Source organism: Pseudophryne corroboree, chromosome 4 (assembly GCF_028390025.1).
Source record: "Pseudophryne corroboree isolate aPseCor3 chromosome 4, aPseCor3.hap2, whole genome shotgun sequence".
Taxonomy (NCBI): Eukaryota; Metazoa; Chordata; class Amphibia; order Anura; family Myobatrachidae; genus Pseudophryne; species Pseudophryne corroboree.
The window spans coordinates 197,099,762-197,119,630 of NC_086447.1; the positions used below are offsets into that span (position 1 = coordinate 197,099,762).

Below are 19,869 nucleotides of genomic sequence, written 5' to 3' on the forward strand. Positions count from 1 at the left end.
ATTGTGGGATTTTTGGAGCTATCCTACCATCTTTTACTTGCACAACTACTGGAGCTACGTTTGCCATTAATCCAGTGTCTTGTCCATCTTTAGTCCACAGTGACTCTGATATTTGGGATGTCATTTCTTCTACCTGGGATGGATTCCTATTTAACATAACAGTGTGGGACATTAATTTTGATGGGGAGTCTAACATGTCTCGCACTTCCTGAGCGTTATTCTCAGGTATGTCTAAGAATACACTTTCAGGAGTACAATAAATGACACACCCCATTTTACACAATAAATCTCTTCCCAGGAGATTAGTCGGTGCCGATGCAGCCAGCAAAAAGGAATGCTTGGTGTGCAAAGGCCCTACTGTAACCTCGGCTGGTTTGCTAACAGGGTAGTGCAGGACTACTCCCGTTACTCCCATGGCTGGAATTGTCTTACCAGTGGTTCTCATGCCCACTGTCGAATTTATCACTGATTTGGCCGCCTCCGTATCTACAAGAAAGTTTAATGATTTACCAGCTACATCAATTGTGACCTCGGGTTCACTTCCAAGGCTTGCAATCAATTTCACTGGGTGCAGATTACAGGTATGGCCACACCCCTATTGGGTATGGTGACCTCCCTGAATCCCGCTGGCAGCAACTACTTGAGAGGGGATTAACTGGGAACTACCAGAGGCTTGCCAGTCTCTGTTCGGGGGATATCTTTTTGTTTCCCCTGCATGTGGCTCATAACTCCATTTCTGCGGACCCTGATCCCAATTTCGTGTGTCGTGTCGTTGTCTAGGGGGTTGATATGATATTTGTGTGTTTTTCGCTCTGCAGTCTCGTGCCATGTGTCCCTGTCTATGACAAAAATAACAAGTTACCACATTTGACTTACCCACAGGGTTTGGTGATTTATACAAAGGTTGCCTTGTGGTCAGGGCCTGTATACTTACGGACATTAACTTATCACTTTGTAATTCCCTGTGTCTGGTGATATACCGATCATGATCAACAGCTGCCTCTCTCAAAGTAGCCACCGACAGACCTCGCCAACATGGTTGCGTGGTCTGTACCCTTGTCTTTAATGCTTCTTTTAAACCATCCATTAGCACAGATACTGCTACTTCTCTATGATTTATGTTTGTTTTAATGTCTTCTATGCCTGTGTATTTAGCCATTTCTAGTAATGCCCTGTGGAAATATTCTGAAGCTGTCTCTGACTCTTTTTGTTTAATGGAGAAAATTTTGTTCCATTTAACTACAGCTGGAAAATACTCTTTCAATTGTAAATTTATTCTTTTTACATTGTCTTGGTTGTACACATCCGTAAGGGGTACATCCTGATCCAATCCACAGTCAGCTAAAAATTGAGCTGAGTCGACATTGGAGGGTAAACATGCCCTCAGCAATATCTGCCAGTCTTTGTTATTGGGCTCTACGGTGTTCCCTAGGTCTCTGATGTATTTCTGACTTGCAACTAGATCTTTTCTAGGATCAGGGAATTCAGACACTATGGTTCTTAATTCCATTCGGGAAAACGGACAGTGCATTTCAATGTTCCTGACAGGAGTGATTCCTGTAGTGTCAGTTTTCCCATTTGGCACTGCTATTACCCTAACGGGATTAAGTCTACTAACATCCTTCTGAATAGATTCTACAGCTTGTGGTGAAATGGTTTCAGCATAGTGTATGGTGCCGTACTTACCCGTTGATACGACCTCACCTGTCCCTCCGCTAGGGGCCTTTGATACTAATCTTACGGGTTGGGCTGTGCCCACTGCTGTTTCTGATATGGTGGCTGCTAGAGAGAACGCTGATATTGTTGTCGATTCGTCCTCTTGATCACACTCCTGGGGAAAGTTTAGAACAGGGTACAACTTGCACGGGTTAATATTGATAATATTTGTCTGCTGTACCTAGACGTCCTGGTCTGTATTCCTGACCTCCTGGTCTGCTACAGTATGACCTCCTGGTCTGCTACACTCTAATGCTCTTTATATATTTAACAAGGGATGCCTCCCTAGCAACCGTGCATGTCACTTACACGAATGTAATTCACGAGAACTCGATGATTTCTGTGGTTCAATCCCAAAAAATTGTAGAAACTTATATATGCAAACACTCACTCACCACTTTACTCTTTAACTACTGATAGCAACAAATCTTTCTTAGCCCGTTAACAATTGTGAAATGGCAAACAGGAGAGTGATATGAAAATACACGAATGGAAAGAAATGCAGATATATGCGTGCGTGCGTACGCAAGACAGAAATAAACAGTTTTAAAAGACACTAGCGTATTGTTCCTACCTCCGGTTCCGGATTCCTTCAGCACCCTTTACTAAGCGAAGCAGACGCTTATCCAGACAGCACTACGAGGAATATGACCTCCCGCCCTTTGCTGATGGATAATGTCTGCTGAAATTACCTAGTGCAGATATGTGAAGGACGGGTGAGCCCCCAATTGATAAAGCTGAATATTTATCTTACTTAAAACCCTCTAAAAGGTGGAAGAACACAGTACGCTATTGGCGTATGGTATACCGTAAGGGTACGCACGTTGCGTAACAATCGCTTAGCCGTAGTCGAGACGCTCGAGCGTCACGTTCGCTTACGGCCAAGAGATCACAGGCAGGCCCTCTATAGGCTGCCGACTAACGTAATGATACGCTATTAGCGTAGCGGACGCTCGGGACCACGAAGAGATCACCAGCGGCGCAGACGCTCACAATGTTAAACCTTTATAACTATACCATAAACAATGTACTTATACTGTAAACCCTTGTGCAGTGATAAGGTGAAAATGCAACACAGTGTAAGATGGTTTACACTAAAGCTGTTTGAGCGATAGAGACGCTCCTATTACCCACTGCAATATAATGAACACACACACAATACCGGTCTAAGGGTCTAACGCCTTTTAAGGAAATGAATGAATGTTCAAAAAGAATAAAACAATACAAGTCATACACTACCAATATAACATAGACTACCTAACCAGATAACTACACATGAAATACAATAGCAGTACAATAACACTTAAGAGAAAGAGAGAAAAAGAGGAGAAGAGAGAGAGAGAGAGAGATATATGGCTCACAATAACAAGAAAGACAATATGATTGCGGAGAAAACTTACGCTCAAGGGAAACAATCGCATGCGCCTCTGGATATCCAGCTCCCGATTATCAGCAATGAGAACCGTTGAAGAGAATAGAGAGCTGGATCAGGTCGGCTTGTCCTTTTATACCCTACACATAATACAGTACAATGGTCCTATATTCTTATTGTTCATTGGACACAGGAATTCCTCTTCGCATTATAACAAAAGGTCATAGGTTGATTCATACAGGTGGGCAGGGACTATTTCCAACTGCTCAGGTGGGTGGGAAACTAGGTTTCCCGCCGCATGGATAATAAAGTGCAAATATAGTAAAAGTCCATAAACTTCTTATGTCCATAACTATTCGCACGAGCGAGTTATCCGCTTCAAACCAACACCGGAATATTGCTAATTAAATACTCTTCCGATGGATACTAAACACCACTGTATAACCCTTGTCTGACCCTTCGTATCAAACAAAGAGGGATCTCTTTGTCTATGAACATGCTACATTAACTAAACTTTCAGATTCTATCAAAGGGACCATAATCTACAAACTACATTATATGGTGAAAATATGTAATGATTGAGTCGCACGCTAGGCGCACATAAACTCTACCGTAAATGCGCATACCGTGCGCCTGCGGGTGCACATAACAGCGAGTATGCGCACGCACGGGAGAGCGTACGCATGCGCAGTGGGGACACATATGAGGTGCAAATATGGCAGTGTGCATCATGATATTTTTCTGACTTTGACAGCCGAAACCCGGGATCTTTAGATCTTCAGTCTAACGCTCTCCCAACTGAGCTATTTCGGCTAATTGTGAAAGATGTAAAGCCGTATTTGGGGTTTTAGGCTGGGGAAAAAAAGAGCATTAAGTGTTCTTGATGAACAACACCTGATAATGAAAGATTCTGCTGTTAAATTGCTATTCTGTAACAAAAACACAGCAACTAAACATGCCGAAACCTGGGATCGAACCCAGGACCTTTAGATCTTCAGTTTAATGCTCTCACAAAAGAGCTATTGCGTGTAAGTCTGACATTTAGAAAGTCTTTTTTGGTGTTTAAGATAAGGCAAACTGAAAGAACATCAAGTGTCCTAGAGGGCGAAACCTGAAAATGAAAGTTTCAGCTGCTAAATTTCTTTTTGCTGAATTGCTACTCAGTAACAAACTGCAAACACCCAAACATGTGGAAACCCACGATCGTACTAGGGATTTTAAGGTCTTCAGTCTATTGCTCTCACAACTGAGCTATTTTGGCAAGCTATACTGATAAGAATGTCTTTTTTTAGGAGCTAAAGATTTTGGAAACTGAAATAACATAAAATGCTTTTCAAGATCAAAACCTGAACACAACAGTTTTTGCTGCTAAATTGCTATTCAGTAGCAAAAGCAAACACCCAACCATGCTAAACCCCAGGATTGAACAAGACACCCTTAGATCTTCAGTCTAATGTTGTCACAACTGAGCTATTTCGCCAAGCTCTACTAATAAGAAATTCTTTTATTGGGGCTAATAATAATGCAAACTGTAATAACATGAAATGTTCTTGAAGACCAGAACCTGAACACGGCAGTTTCTGCTGCTAAATTGCTATTCTGTAACAAAAAAAACAGCAACTAAATATGCCGAAACCCGGGATCAAACCAGGGACCTTTTGATCTTCAGTCTAACGCTCTCCCAACTGAGCTATTTCGGCTAATTGTGACAGATGCGAAGTAGTATTTGGGGTTTTAGGTTGGGAAAAAAAGAGCATCAAGTGTTCTTGAAGAGCAACACCTTATAATGAAAGATTCTGCTGGTAAATTGCTATTCTGTAACAAAAATACAGCAACTAAACATGCCGAATCCTGGGATCGAACCCAGGACCTTTAGATCTTCAGTTTAATGCTCTCACAAAAGAGCTATTGCGTGTAAGTCTGACGTTTAGAAAGTCTTTTTTGGTGTTTAAGATAAGGCAAACTGAAAGAACATCAAGTGTCCTAGAGGGCGAAACCTGAAAATGAAAGTTTCTGCTGCTAAATTTCTTTTTGCTGAATTGCTACTCAGTAACAAACTGCAAACACCCAAACATGTGGAAACCCACAATCGTACTAGGGATTTTAAGGTCTTCAGTCTATTGCTCTCACAACTGAGCTATTTTGGCAAGCTATACTGATAAGAATGTCTTTTTTTAGGAGCTAAAGATTTTGCAAACTGAAATAACATAAAATGCTTTTCAAGATCAAAACCTGAACACAACAGTTTTTGCTGCTAAATTGCTATTCAGTAGCAAAAGCAAACACCCAACCATGCTAAACCCCAGGATTGAACAAGACACCCTTAGATCTTCAGTCTAATGTTGTCACAACTGAGCTATTGCGCAAAGCTCTACTAATAAGAAATTCTTTTATTGGGGCTAATAATAATGCAAACTGTAATAACATGAAATGTTCTTGAAGACCAGAACCTGAACACGGCAGTTTCTGCTGCTAAATTGCTATTCTGTAACAAAAAACACAGCAACTAAATATGCCGAAACCCGGGATCGAACCAGGGACCTTTAGATCTTCAGTCTAACGCTCTCCCAACTGAGATATTTCGGCTAATTGTGAAAGATGTGTAGTCGTATTTGGGGTTTTAGGTTGGGAAAAAAAGAGCATCAAGTGTTCTTGGAATGCAACACCTTATAATGAAAGATTCTGCTGGTAAATTGCTATTCTTAACAAAAATACAGCTACTAAACATGCCGAAGCCCGGGATCGAACCAGGGACTTATAGATCTTCAGTCTAATGCTCTCCCAAATGAGCTATTGCAGCTACGTCTGACATTTGGAAAGTCTTTTTTGGTGTTTAAGATAAGGCAAACTGAAAGAACATCAAGTGTCCTAGAGGGCGAAACCTGAAAATAAAAGTTTCTGCTGCTAAATTTCTTTTTGCTGAATTGCTACTCAGTAACAAAATGCAAACACCCAAACATGTGGAAAGCCACGATCGTACTAGGGATTTTAAGGTCTTCAGTCTATTGCTCTCACAACTGAGCTATTTTGGCAAGCTATACTGATAAGAATGTCTTTTTTTGGAGCTAAAGATTTTGCAAACTGAAATAACATAAAATGTTTTTCAAGATCAAAAACTGAACACAACAGTTTTTGCTGCTAAATTGCTATTCAGTAGCAAAAGCAAACACCCAACCATGCTAAACCCCAGGATTGAACAAGACACCCTTAGATTTTCAGTCTAATGTTCTCACAACTGAGCTATTTCGCCAAGCTTTACTAATAAGAAATTCTTTTATTGGGGCTAATAATAATGCAAACTGTAATAACATGAAATGATCTTGAAGACCAGAACCTGAACACGGCAGTTTCTGCTGCTAAATTGCTATTCTTTAACAAAAAAACAGCAACTAAATATGCCGAAACCCGGGATCTTTAGATCTTCAGTCTAACGCTCTCCCAACTGAGCTATTTCGGCTAATTGTGAAAGATGTAAAGCCGTATTTGGGGTTTTAGGCTGGGAAAAAAAAGAGCATTAAGTGTTCTTGATGAACAACACCTGATAATGAAAGATTCTGCTGGTAAATTGCTATTCTGTAACAAAAATACAGCAACTAAACATGCCGAATCCTGGGATCGAACCCAGGAACTTTTAGATCTACAGTTTGATGCTCTCACAAAAGAGATATTGCGTGTAAGTCTGACGTTTAGAAAGTCTTTTTTGGTGTTTAAGATAAGGCAAACTGAAAGAACATCAAGTGTCCTAGAGGGCGAAACCTGAAAATGAAAGTTTCTGCTGCTAAATTTCTTTTTGCTGAATTGCTACTCAGTAACAAACTGCAAACACCCAAACATGTGGAAACCCACGATCGTACTAGGGATTTTAAGGTCTTCAGTCTATTGCTCTCACAACTGAGCTATTTTGGCAAGCTATACTGATAAGAATGTCTTTTTTTAGGAGCTAAAGATTTTGCAAACTGAAATAACATAAAATGCTTTTCAAGATCAAAACCTGAACACAACAGTTTTTGCTGCTAAATTGCTATTCAGTAGCAAAAGCAAACACCCAACCATGCTAAACCCCAGGATTGAACAAGACACCCTTAGATCTTCAGTCTAATGTTGTCACAACTGAGCTATTTCGCCAAGCTCTACTAATAAGAAATTCTTTTATTGGAGCTAATAATAATGCAAACTGTAATAACATGAAATGTTCTTGAAGACCAGAACCTGAACACGGCAGTTTCTGCTGCTAAATTGCTATTCTGTAACAAAAAAAACAGCAACTAAATATGCAGAAACCCGTGATCGAACCAGGGACCTTTAGATCTTCAGTCTAACGCTCTCCCAACTGATCTATTTCGGCTAATTGTGACAGATGTGAAGTCGTATTTGGGGTTTTAGGTTGGGAAAAAAAGAGCATCAAGTGTTCTTGAAGAGCAACACCTTATAATGAAAGATTCTGCTGGTAAATTGCTATTCTGTAACAAAAATACAGCTACTAAACATGACGAAACCTGGGATCGAACCAGGGACTTATAGATCTTCAGTCTAATGCTCTCCCAAATGAGCTATTGCAGCTACATCTGACATTTGGCAAGTCTTTTTTGGTGTTTAAGATAAGGCAAACTGAAAGAACATCAAGTGTCCTAGAGGGCGAAACCTGAAAATGAAAGTTTCAGCTGCTAAATTTCTTTTTGCTGAATTGCTACTCAGTAACAAACTGCAAACACCCAAACATGTGGAAACCCACGATCGTACTAGGGATTTTAAGGTCTTCAGTCTATTGCTCTCACAACAGAGCTATTTTGGCAAGCTATACTGATAAGAATGTCTTTTTTTGGAGCTAAAGATTTTGCAAACTGAAATAACATAAAATGTTTTTCAAGATCAAAAACTGAAAACAACAGTTTTTGCTGCTAAATTGCTATTCAGTAGCAAAAGCAAACACCCAACCATGCTAAACCCCAGGATTGAACAAGACACCCTTAGATCTTCAGTCTAATGTTCTCACAACTGAGCTATTTTGCCAAGCTCTACTAATGAGAAATTCTTTTATTGGGGCTAATAATAATGCAAACTGTAATAACATGAAATGATCTTGAAGACCAGAACCTGTACACGGCAGTTTCTGCTGCTAAATTGCTATTCTGTAACAAAAAAACAGCAACTAAATATGCCGAAACCCGGGATCGAACCAGGGACCTTTAGATCTTCAGTCTAACGCTCTCCCAACTGAGCTATTTCGGCTTATTGTAAAAGATGTCAAGCCGTATTTGGGGTTTTAGGCTGGGAAAAAAAAGAGCATTAAGTGTTCTTGATGAACAACACCTGATAATGAAAGATTCTGCTGGTAAATTGCTATTCTGTAACAAAAATACAGCAACTAAACATGCCGAATCCTGGGATCGAACCCAGGACCTTTAGATCTTCAGTTTAATGCTCTCACAAAAGAGCTATTGCGTGTAAATCTGACGTTTAGAAAGTCTTTTTTGGTGTTTAAGATAAGGCAAACTGAAAGAACATCAAGTGTCCTAGAGGGCGAAACCTGAAAATGAAAGTTTCTGCTGCTAAATTTCTTTTTGCTGAATTGCTACTCAGTAACAAACTGCAAACACCCAAACATGTGGAAACCCACGATCGTACTAGGGATTTTAAGGTCTTCAGTCTATTGCTCTCACAACTGAGCTATTTTGGCAAGCTATACTGATAAGAATGTCTTTTTTTAGGAGCTAAAGATTTTGCAAACTGAAATAACATAAAATGCTTTTCAAGATCAAAACCTGAACACAACAGATTTTGCTGCTAAATTGCTATTCAGTAGCAAAAGCAAACACCCAACCATGCTAAACCCCTGGATTGAACAAGACACCCTTAGATCTTCAGTCTAATGTTGTCACAACTGAGCTACTTCGCCAAGCTCTACTAATAAGAAATTCTTTTATTGGGGCTAATAATAATGCAAACTGTAATAACATGAAATGTTCTTGAAGACCAGGACCTGAACACGGCAGTTTCTGCTGCTAAATTGCTATTCTGTAACAAAAAAAACAGCAACTAAATATGCCGAAACCCAGGATCGAACCAGGGACCTTTAGATCTTCAGTCTAACGCTCTACCAACTGAGCTATTTCGGCTAATTGTGAGAGATGCTAAGTCGTATTTGGGGTTTTAGGTTTGGAAAAAAAGAGCATCAAGTGTTCTTGAAGAGCAACACCTTATAATGAAAGATTTTGCTGGTAAATTGCTATTCTGTAACAAAAATACAGCTACTAAACATGCCGAAACCCGGGATCGAACCAGGGACTTATAGATCTTCAGTCTAATGCTCTCCCAATTGAGCTATTGCAGCTACGTCTGACATTTGGAAAGTCTTTTTTGGTGTTTAAGATAAGGCAAACTGAAAGAACATCAAGTGTTCTAGAGGGCGAAACCTGAAAATGAAAGTTTCAGCTGCTAAATTTCTTTTTGCTGAATTGCTACTCAGTAACAAACTGCAAACACCCAAACATGTGGAAACCCACGATCGTACTAGGGATTTTAAAGTCTTCAGTCTATTGCTCTCACAACTGAGCTATTTTGGCAAGCTATACTGATAAGAATGTCTTTTTTTGGAGCTAAAGATTTTGCAAACTGAAATAACATAAAATGTTTTTCAAGATCAAAAACTGAAAACAACAGTTTTTGCTGCTAAATTGCTATTCAGTAGCAAAAGCAAACACCCAACCATGCTAAACCCCAGGATTGAACAAGACACCCTTAGATCTTCAGTCTAATGTTCTCACAACTGAGCTATTTCGCCAAGCTCTACTAATAAGAAATTCTTTTATTGGGGCTAATAATAATGCAAACTGTAATAACATGAAATGATCTTGAAGACCAGAACCTGAACACGGCAGTTTCTGCTGCTAAATTGCTATTCTGTAACAAAAAAACAGCAACTAAATATGCCGAAACCCGGGATCGAACCAGGGACCTTTAGATCTTCAGTCTAACGCTCTCCCAACTGAGCTATTTCAGCTAATTGTGAAAGATGTCAAGCCATATTTGGGATTTTAGGCTGGGAAAAAAAAGAGCATTAAGTGTTCTTGATGAACAACACTTGATAATGAAAGATTCTGCTGGTAAATTGCTATTCTGTAACAAAAATACAGCAACTAAACATGCCGAATCCTGGGATCGAACCCAGGACCTTTAGATCTTCAGTTTAATGCTCTCACAAAAGAGTTATTGCGTGTAAGTCTGACGTTTAGAAAGTCTTTTTTGGTGTTTAAGATAAGGCAAACTGAAAGAACATCAAGTGTCCTAGAGGGCGAAACCTGAAAATGAAAGTTTCTGCTGCTAAATTTCTTTTTGCTGAATTGCTACTCAGTAACAAACTGCAAACACCCAAACATGTGGAAACCCACGATCGTACTAGGGATTTTAAGGTCTTCAATCTATTGCTCTCACAACTGAGCTATTTTGGCAAGCTATACTGATAAGAATGTCTTTTTTTTGGAGCTAAAGATTTTGCAAACTGAAATAACATAAAATGCTTTTCAAGATCAAAACCTGAACACAACAGTTTTTGCTGCTAAATTGCTATTCAGTAGCAAAAGCAAACACCCAACCATGCTAAACCCCAGGATTGAACAAGACACCCTTAGATCTTCAGTCTAATGTTGTCACAACTGAGCTATTTCGCCAAGCTCTACTAATAAGAAATTATTTTATTGGGGCTAATAATAATGCAAACTGTAATAACATGAAATGATCTTGAAGACCAGAACCTGAACACGGCAGTTTCTGCTGCTAAATTGCTATTCTGTAACAAAAAAAAACAGCAACTAAATATGCCGAAACCCAGGACCGAACCAGGGACCTTTAGATTTTCAGTCTAACGCTCTCTCAACTGAGCTATTTTGGCTAATTGTGACAGATGCAAAGTCGTATTTGGGGTTTTAGGTTGGGAAAAAAAGAGCATCAAGTGTTCTTGAAGAGCAACACCTTATAATGAAAGATTCTGCTGGTAAATTGCTATTCTGTAACAAAAATACAGCTACTAAACATGCCGAAACCCGGGATCAAACCAGGGACTTATAGATCTTCAGTCTAATGCTCTCCCAAATTAGCTTTTGCAGCTATGTCTGACATTTGGAAAGTCTTTTTTGGTGTTTAAGATAAGGCAAACTGAAAGAACATCAAGTGTCCTAGAGGGCGAAACCTGAAAATGAAAGTTTCAGCTGCTAAATTTCTTTTTGCTGAATTGCTACTCAGTAACAAACTGCAAACACCCAAACATGTGGAAACCCACGATCGTACTAGGGATTTTAAGGTCTTCAGTCTATTGCTCTCACAACTGAGCTATTTTGGCAAGCTATACTGATAAGAATGTCTTTTTTTGGAGCTAAAGATTTTGCAAACTGAAATAACATAAAATGTTTTTCAAGATCAAAAACTGAAAACAACAGTTTTTGCTGCTAAATTGCTATTCAGTAGCAAAAGCAAACACCCAACCATGCTAAACCCCAGGATTGAACAAGACACCCTTAGATCTTCAGTCTAATGTTCTCACAACTGAGCTATTTCGCCAAGCTCTACTAATAAGAAATTCTTTTATTGGGGCTAATAATAATGCAAACTGTAATAACATGAAATGATCTTGAAGACCAGAACCTGAACACGGCAGTTTCTGCTGCTAAATTGCTATTCTGTAACAAAAAAACAGCAACTAAATATGCCGAAACCCAGGATCGAACCAGGGACCTTTAGATCTTCGGTCTAACGCTCTCCCAACTGAGCTATTTCAGCTAATTGTGAAAGATGTCAAGCCATATTTGGGGTTTTAGGCTGGGGAAAAAAAGAGCATTAAGTGTTCTTGATGAACAACACCTGATAATGAAAGATTCTGCTGGTAAATTGCGATTCTGTAACAAAAATACAGCAACTAAACATGCCGAATCCTGGGATCGAACCCAGGACCTTTAGATCTTCAGTTTAATGTTCTCACAAAAGAGTTATTGCGTGTAAGTCTGACGTTTAGAAAGTCTTTTTTGGTGTTTAAGATAAGGCAAACTGAAAGAACATCAAGTGTCCTAGAGGGCGAAACCTGAAAATGAAAGTTTCTGCTGCTAAATTTCTTTTTGCTGAATTGCTACTCAGTAACAAACTGCAAACACCCAAACATGTGGAAACCCACGATCGTACTAGGGATTTTAAGGTCTTCAGTCTATTGCTCTCACAACTGAGCTATTTTGGCAAGCTATACTGATAAGAATGTCTTTTTTTAGGAGCTAAAGATTTTGCAAACTGAAATAACATAAAATGCTTTTCAAGATCAAAACCTGAACACAACAGTTTTTGCTGCTAAATTGCTATTCAGTAGCAAAAGCAAACACCCAACCATGCTAAACCCCAGGATTGAACAAGACACCCTTAGATCTTCAGTCTAATGTTGTCACAACTGAGCTATTTCGCCAAGCTCTACTAATAAGAAATTATTTTATTGGGGCTAATAATAATGCAAACTGTAATAACATGAAATGTTCTTGAAGACCAGAACCTGAACACGGCAGTTTCTGCTGCTAAATTGCTATTCTGTAACAAAAAAAAACAGCAACTAAACATGCCGAAACCCAGGACCGAACCAGGGACCTTTAGATCTTCAGTCTAACGCTCTCCCAACTGAGCTATTTTGGCTAATTGTGATAGATGCAAAGTCGTATTTGGGGTTTTAGGTTGGGAAAAAAAGAGCATCAAGTGTTCTTGAAGAGCAACACCTTATAATGAAAGATTCTGCTGGTAAATTGCTATTCTGTAACAAAAATACAGCTACTAAACATGCCGAAACCCGGGATCGAACCAGGGACTTATAGATCTTCAGTCTAATGCTCTCCCAAATTAGCTATTGCAGCTATGTCTGACATTTGGAAAGTCTTTTTTGGTGTTTAAGATAAGGCAAACTGAAAGAACATCAAGTGTCCTAGAGGGCGAAAATTGAAAATGAAAGTTTCAGCTGCTAAATTTCTTTTTGCTGAATTGCTACTCAGTAACAAACTGCAAACACCCAAACATGTGGAAACCCACGATCGTACTAGGAATTTTAAGGTCTTCAGTCTATTGCTCTCACAACTGAGCTATTTTGGCAAGCTATACTGATAAGAATGTCTTTTTTTGGAGCTAAAGATTTTGCAAACTGAAATAACATAAAATGTTTTTCAAGATCAAAAACTGAAAACAACAGTTTTTGCTGCTAAATTGCTATTCAGTAGCAAAAGCAAACACCCAACCATGCTAAACCCCAGGATTGAACAAGACACCCTTAGATCTTCAGTCTAATGTTGTCACAACTGAGCTATTTCGCCAAGCTCTACTAATAAGAAATTATTTTATTGGGGCTAATAATAATGCAAACTGTAATAACATGAAATGTTCTTGAAGACCAGAACCTGAACACGGCAGTTTCTGCTGCTAAATTGCTATTCTGTAACAAAAAAAACAGCAACTAAATATGCCGAAACCCGGGATCAAACCAGGGACCTTTTGATCTTCAGTCTAACGCTCTCCCAACTGAGCTATTTCGGCTAATTGTGACAGATGCGAAGTAGTATTTGGGGTTTTAGGTTGGGAAAAAAAGAGCATCAAGTGTTCTTGAAGAGCAACACCTTATAATGAAAGATTCTGCTGGTAAATTGCTATTCTGTAACAAAAATACAGCAACTAAACATGCCGAATCCTGGGATCGAACCCAGGACCTTTAGATCTTCAGTTTAATGCTCTCACAAAAGAGCTATTGCGTGTAAGTCTGACGTTTAGAAAGTCTTTTTTGGTGTTTAAGATAAGGCAAACTGAAAGAACATCAAGTGTCCTAGAGGGCGAAACCTGAAAATGAAAGTTTCTGCTGCTAAATTTCTTTTTGCTGAATTGCTACTCAGTAACAAACTGCAAACACCCAAACATGTGGAAACCCACGATCGTACTAGGGATTTTAAGGTCTTCAGTCTATTGCTCTCACAACTGAGCTATTTTGGCAAGCTATACTGATAAGAATGTCTTTTTTTAGGAGCTAAAGATTTTGCAAACTGAAATAACATAAAATGCTTTTCAAGATCAAAACCTGAACACAACAGTTTTTGCTGCTAAATTGCTATTCAGTAGCAAAAGCAAACACCCAACCATGCTAAACCCCAGGATTGAACAAGACACCCTTAGATCTTCAGTCTAATGTTGTCACAACTGAGCTATTGCGCAAAGCTCTACTAATAAGAAATTCTTTTATTGGGGCTAATAATAATGCAAACTGTAATAACATGAAATGTTCTTGAAGACCAGAACCTGAACACGGCAGTTTCTGCTGCTAAATTGCTATTCTGTAACAAAAAACACAGCAACTAAATATGCCGAAACCCGGGATCGAACCAGGGACCTTTAGATCTTCAGTCTAACGCTCTCCCAACTGAGATATTTCGGCTAATTGTGAAAGATGTGTAGTCGTATTTGGGGTTTTAGGTTGGGAAAAAAAGAGCATCAAGTGTTCTTGGAATGCAACACCTTATAATGAAAGATTCTGCTGGTAAATTGCTATTCTTAACAAAAATACAGCTACTAAACATGCCGAAGCCCGGGATCGAACCAGGGACTTATAGATCTTCAGTCTAATGCTCTCCCAAATGAGCTATTGCAGCTACGTCTGACATTTGGAAAGTCTTTTTTGGTGTTTAAGATAAGGCAAACTGAAAGAACATCAAGTGTCCTAGAGGGCGAAACCTGAAAATAAAAGTTTCTGCTGCTAAATTTCTTTTTGCTGAATTGCTACTCAGTAACAAAATGCAAACACCCAAACATGTGGAAAGCCACGATCGTACTAGGGATTTTAAGGTCTTCAGTCTATTGCTCTCACAACTGAGCTATTTTGGCAAGCTATACTGATAAGAATGTCTTTTTTTGGAGCTAAAGATTTTGCAAACTGAAATAACATAAAATGTTTTTCAAGATCAAAAACTGAACACAACAGTTTTTGCTGCTAAATTGCTATTCAGTAGCAAAAGCAAACACCCAACCATGCTAAACCCCAGGATTGAACAAGACACCCTTAGATTTTCAGTCTAATGTTCTCACAACTGAGCTATTTCGCCAAGCTTTACTAATAAGAAATTCTTTTATTGGGGCTAATAATAATGCAAACTGTAATAACATGAAATGATCTTGAAGACCAGAACCTGAACACGGCAGTTTCTGCTGCTAAATTGCTATTCTTTAACAAAAAAACAGCAACTAAATATGCCGAAACCCGGGATCTTTAGATCTTCAGTCTAACGCTCTCCCAACTGAGCTATTTCGGCTAATTGTGAAAGATGTAAAGCCGTATTTGGGGTTTTAGGCTGGGAAAAAAAAGAGCATTAAGTGTTCTTGATGAACAACACCTGATAATGAAAGATTCTGCTGGTAAATTGCTATTCTGTAACAAAAATACAGCAACTAAACATGCCGAATCCTGGGATCGAACCCAGGAACTTTTAGATCTACAGTTTGATGCTCTCACAAAAGAGCTATTGCGTGTAAGTCTGACGTTTAGAAAGTCTTTTTTGGTGTTTAAGATAAGGCAAACTGAAAGAACATCAAGTGTCCTAGAGGGCGAAACCTGAAAATGAAAGTTTCTGCTGCTAAATTTCTTTTTGCTGAATTGCTACTCAGTAACAAACTGCAAACACCCAAACATGTGGAAACCCACGATCGTACTAGGGATTTTAAGGTCTTCAGTCTATTGCTCTCACAACTGAGCTATTTTGGCAAGCTATACTGATAAGAATGTCTTTTTTTAGGAGCTAAAGATTTTGCAAACTGAAATAACATAAAATGCTTTTCAAGATCAAAACCTGAACACAACAGTTTTTGCTGCTAAATTGCTATTCAGTAGCAAAAGCAAACACCCAACCATGCTAAACCCCAGGATTGAACAAGACACCCTTAGATCTTCAGTCTAATGTTGTCACAACTGAGCTATTTCGCCAAGCTCTACTAATAAGAAATTCTTTTATTGGAGCTAATAATAATGCAAACTGTAATAACATGAAATGTTCTTGAAGACCAGAACCTGAACACGGCAGTTTCTGCTGCTAAATTGCTATTCTGTAACAAAAAAAACAGCAACTAAATATGCAGAAACCCGTGATCGAACCAGGGACCTTTAGATCTTCAGTCTAACGCTCTCCCAACTGATCTATTTCGGCTAATTGTGACAGATGTGAAGTCGTATTTGGGGTTTTAGGTTGGGAAAAAAAGAGCATCAAGTGTTCTTGAAGAGCAACACCTTATAATGAAAGATTCTGCTGGTAAATTGCTATTCTGTAACAAAAATACAGCTACTAAACATGACGAAACCTGGGATCGAACCAGGGACTTATAGATCTTCAGTCTAATGCTCTCCCAAATGAGCTATTGCAGCTACATCTGACATTTGGCAAGTCTTTTTTGGTGTTTAAGATAAGGCAAACTGAAAGAACATCAAGTGTCCTAGAGGGCGAAACCTGAAAATGAAAGTTTCAGCTGCTAAATGTCTTTTTGCTGAATTGCTACTCAGTAACAAACTGCAAACACCCAAACATGTGGAAACCCACGATCGTACTAGGGATTTTAAGGTCTTCAGTCTATTGCTCTCACAACAGAGCTATTTTGGCAAGCTATACTGATAAGAATGTCTTTTTTTGGAGCTAAAGATTTTGCAAACTGAAATAACATAAAATGTTTTTCAAGATCAAAAACTGAAAACAACAGTTTTTGCTGCTAAATTGCTATTCAGTAGCAAAAGCAAACACCCAACCATGCTAAACCCCAGGATTGAACAAGACACCCTTAGATCTTCAGTCTAATGTTCTCACAACTGAGCTATTTCGCCAAGCTCTACTAATGAGAAATTCTTTTATTGGGGCTAATAATAATGCAAACTGTAATAACATGAAATGATCTTGAAGACCAGAACCTGTACACGGCAGTTTCTGCTGCTAAATTGCTATTCTGTAACAAAAAAACAGCAACTAAATATGCCGAAACCCAGGATCGAACCAGGGACCTTTAGATCTTCAGTCTAACGCTCTCCCAACTGAGCTATTTCGGCTTATTGTAAAAGATGTCAAGCCGTATTTGGGGTTTTAGGCTGGGAAAAAAAAGAGCATTAAGTGTTCTTGATGAACAACACCTGATAATGAAAGATTCTGCTGGTAAATTGCTATTCTGTAACAAAAATACAGCAACTAAACATGCCGAATCCTGGGATCGAACCCAGGACCTTTAGATCTTCAGTTTAATGCTCTCACAAAAGAGCTATTGCGTGTAAATCTGACGTTTAGAAAGTCTTTTTTGGTGTTTAAGATAAGGCAAACTGAAAGAACATCAAGTGTCCTAGAGGGCGAAACCTGAAAATGAAAGTTTCTGCTGCTAAATTTCTTTTTGCTGAATTGCTACTCAGTAACAAACTGCAAACACCCAAACATGTGGAAACCCACGATCATACTAGGGATTTTAAGGTCTTCAGTCTATTGCTCTCACAACTGAGCTATTTTGGCAAGCTATACTGATAAGAATGTCTTTTTTTAGGAGCTAAAGATTTTGCAAACTGAAATAACATAAAATGCTTTTCAAGATCAAAACCTGAACACAACAGTTTTTGCTGCTAAATTGCTATTCAGTAGCAAAAGCAAACACCCAACCATGCTAAACCCCAGGATTGAACAAGACACCCTTAGATCTTCAGTCTAATGTTGTCACAACTGAGCTATTGCGCAAAGCTCTACTAATAAGAAATTCTTTTATTGGGGCTAATAATAATGCAAACTGTAATAACATGAAATGTTCTTGAAGACCAGAACCTGAACACGGCAGTTTCTGCTGCTAAATTGCTATTCTGTAACAAAAAACACAGCAACTAAATATGCCGAAACCCGGGATCGAACCAGGGACCTTTAGATCTTCAGTCTAACGCTCTCCCAACTGAGATATTTCGGCTAATTGTGAAAGATGTGTAGTCGTATTTGGGGTTTTAGGTTGGGAAAAAAAGAGCATCAAGTGTTCTTGGAATGCAACACCTTATAATGAAAGATTCTGCTGGTAAATTGCTATTCTTAACAAAAATACAGCTACTAAACATGCCGAAGCCCGGGATCGAACCAGGGACTTATAGATCTTCAGTCTAATGCTCTCCCAAATGAGCTATTGCAGCTACGTCTGACATTTGGAAAGTCTTTTTTGGTGTTTAAGATAAGGCAAACTGAAAGAACATCAAGTGTCCTAGAGGGCGAAACCTGAAAATAAAAGTTTCTGCTGCTAAATTTCTTTTTGCTGAATTGCTACTCAGTAACAAAATGCAAACACCCAAACATGTGGAAAGCCACGATCGTACTAGGGATTTTAAGGTCTTCAGTCTATTGCTCTCACAACTGAGCTATTTTGGCAAGCTATACTGATAAGAATGTCTTTTTTTGGAGCTAAAGATTTTGCAAACTGAAATAACATAAAATGTTTTTCAAGATCAAAAACTGAACACAACAGTTTTTGCTGCTAAATTGCTATTCAGTAGCAAAAGCAAACACCCAACCATGCTAAACCCCAGGATTGAACAAGACACCCTTAGATTTTCAGTCTAATGTTCTCACAACTGAGCTATTTCGCCAAGCTTTACTAATAAGAAATTCTTTTATTGGGGCTAATAATAATGCAAACTGTAATAACATGAAATGATCTTGAAGACCAGAACCTGAACACGGCAGTTTCTGCTGCTAAATTGCTATTCTTTAACAAAAAAACAGCAACTAAATATGCCGAAACCCGGGATCTTTAGATCTTCAGTCTAACGCTCTCCCAACTGAGCTATTTCGGCTAATTGTGAAAGATGTAAAGCCGTATTTGGGGTTTTAGGCTGGGAAAAAAAAGAGCATTAAGTGTTCTTGATGAACAACACCTGATAATGAAAGATTCTGCTGGTAAATTGCTATTCTGTAACAAAAATACAGCAACTAAACATGCCGAATCCTGGGATCGAACCCAGGAACTTTTAGATCTACAGTTTGATGCTCTCACAAAAGAGATATTGCGTGTAAGTCTGACGTTTAGAAAGTCTTTTTTGGTGTTTAAGATAAGGCAAACTGAAAGAACATCAAGTGTCCTAGAGGGCGAAACCTGAAAATGAAAGTTTCTGCTGCTAAATTTCTTTTTGCTGAATTGCTACTCAGTAACAAACTGCAAACACCCAAACATGTGGAAACCCACGATCGTACTAGGGATTTTAAGGTCTTCAGTCTATTGCTCTCACAACTGAGCTATTTTGGCAAGCTATACTGATAAGAATGTCTTTTTTTAGGAGCTAAAGATTTTGCAAACTGAAATAACATAAAATGCTTTTCAAGATCAAAACCTGAACACAACAGTTTTTGCTGCTAAATTGCTATTCAGTAGCAAAAGCAAACACCCAACCATGCTAAACCCCAGGATTGAACAAGACACCCTTAGATCTTCAGTCTAATGTTGTCACAACTGAGCTATTTCGCCAAGCTCTACTAATAAGAAATTCTTTTATTGGAGCTAATAATAATGCAAACTGTAATAACATGAAATGTTCTTGAAGACCAGAACCTGAACACGGCAGTTTCTGCTGCTAAATTGCTATTCTGTAACAAAAAAAACAGCAACTAAATATGCAGAAACCCGTGATCGAACCAGGGACCTTTAGATCTTCAGTCTAACGCTCTCCCAACTGATCTATTTCGGCTAATTGTGACAGATGTGAAGTCGTATTTGGGGTTTTAGGTTGGGAAAAAAAGAGCATCAAG

General features: G+C 38.7%; 16 non-coding genes across 16 annotated transcripts; all 16 read right to left on the minus strand.

Annotated features, from left to right (window-relative positions):
• Positions 1 to 4,715: 4,715 nt before the first annotated feature.
• TRNAF-GAA (transfer RNA phenylalanine (anticodon GAA)) lies at positions 4,716 to 4,788 on the minus strand. The gene has a single exon. It is a non-coding gene; the product is annotated as a tRNA-Phe (tRNA).
• Positions 4,789 to 5,601: 813 nt separating this feature from the next.
• TRNAF-GAA (transfer RNA phenylalanine (anticodon GAA)) lies at positions 5,602 to 5,674 on the minus strand. The gene has a single exon. It is a non-coding gene; the product is annotated as a tRNA-Phe (tRNA).
• Positions 5,675 to 7,360: 1,686 nt separating this feature from the next.
• Positions 7,361 to 7,433, minus strand: TRNAF-GAA (transfer RNA phenylalanine (anticodon GAA)). Its single transcript has one exon. It is a non-coding gene; the product is annotated as a tRNA-Phe (tRNA).
• Positions 7,434 to 8,244: 811 nt separating this feature from the next.
• TRNAF-GAA (transfer RNA phenylalanine (anticodon GAA)) lies at positions 8,245 to 8,317 on the minus strand. The gene has a single exon. It is a non-coding gene; the product is annotated as a tRNA-Phe (tRNA).
• Positions 8,318 to 9,131: 814 nt separating this feature from the next.
• On the minus strand, positions 9,132 to 9,204 carry TRNAF-GAA (transfer RNA phenylalanine (anticodon GAA)). Its single transcript has one exon. It is a non-coding gene; the product is annotated as a tRNA-Phe (tRNA).
• Positions 9,205 to 9,346: 142 nt separating this feature from the next.
• On the minus strand, positions 9,347 to 9,419 carry TRNAF-GAA (transfer RNA phenylalanine (anticodon GAA)). Its single transcript has one exon. It is a non-coding gene; the product is annotated as a tRNA-Phe (tRNA).
• A 596-nt stretch (positions 9,420 to 10,015) lies between these two features.
• Positions 10,016 to 10,088, minus strand: TRNAF-GAA (transfer RNA phenylalanine (anticodon GAA)). Its single transcript has one exon. It is a non-coding gene; the product is annotated as a tRNA-Phe (tRNA).
• An 815-nt stretch (positions 10,089 to 10,903) lies between these two features.
• TRNAF-GAA (transfer RNA phenylalanine (anticodon GAA)) lies at positions 10,904 to 10,976 on the minus strand. Its single transcript has one exon. It is a non-coding gene; the product is annotated as a tRNA-Phe (tRNA).
• An 811-nt stretch (positions 10,977 to 11,787) lies between these two features.
• Positions 11,788 to 11,860, minus strand: TRNAF-GAA (transfer RNA phenylalanine (anticodon GAA)). Its single transcript has one exon. It is a non-coding gene; the product is annotated as a tRNA-Phe (tRNA).
• An 815-nt stretch (positions 11,861 to 12,675) lies between these two features.
• Positions 12,676 to 12,748, minus strand: TRNAF-GAA (transfer RNA phenylalanine (anticodon GAA)). Its single transcript has one exon. It is a non-coding gene; the product is annotated as a tRNA-Phe (tRNA).
• An 812-nt stretch (positions 12,749 to 13,560) lies between these two features.
• TRNAF-GAA (transfer RNA phenylalanine (anticodon GAA)) lies at positions 13,561 to 13,633 on the minus strand. Its single transcript has one exon. It is a non-coding gene; the product is annotated as a tRNA-Phe (tRNA).
• An 813-nt stretch (positions 13,634 to 14,446) lies between these two features.
• TRNAF-GAA (transfer RNA phenylalanine (anticodon GAA)) lies at positions 14,447 to 14,519 on the minus strand. Its single transcript has one exon. It is a non-coding gene; the product is annotated as a tRNA-Phe (tRNA).
• A 1,686-nt stretch (positions 14,520 to 16,205) lies between these two features.
• On the minus strand, positions 16,206 to 16,278 carry TRNAF-GAA (transfer RNA phenylalanine (anticodon GAA)). Its single transcript has one exon. It is a non-coding gene; the product is annotated as a tRNA-Phe (tRNA).
• An 811-nt stretch (positions 16,279 to 17,089) lies between these two features.
• TRNAF-GAA (transfer RNA phenylalanine (anticodon GAA)) lies at positions 17,090 to 17,162 on the minus strand. Its single transcript has one exon. It is a non-coding gene; the product is annotated as a tRNA-Phe (tRNA).
• Positions 17,163 to 17,976: 814 nt separating this feature from the next.
• TRNAF-GAA (transfer RNA phenylalanine (anticodon GAA)) lies at positions 17,977 to 18,049 on the minus strand. Its single transcript has one exon. It is a non-coding gene; the product is annotated as a tRNA-Phe (tRNA).
• A 1,686-nt stretch (positions 18,050 to 19,735) lies between these two features.
• On the minus strand, positions 19,736 to 19,808 carry TRNAF-GAA (transfer RNA phenylalanine (anticodon GAA)). Its single transcript has one exon. It is a non-coding gene; the product is annotated as a tRNA-Phe (tRNA).
• Positions 19,809 to 19,869: the final 61 nt, after the last annotated feature.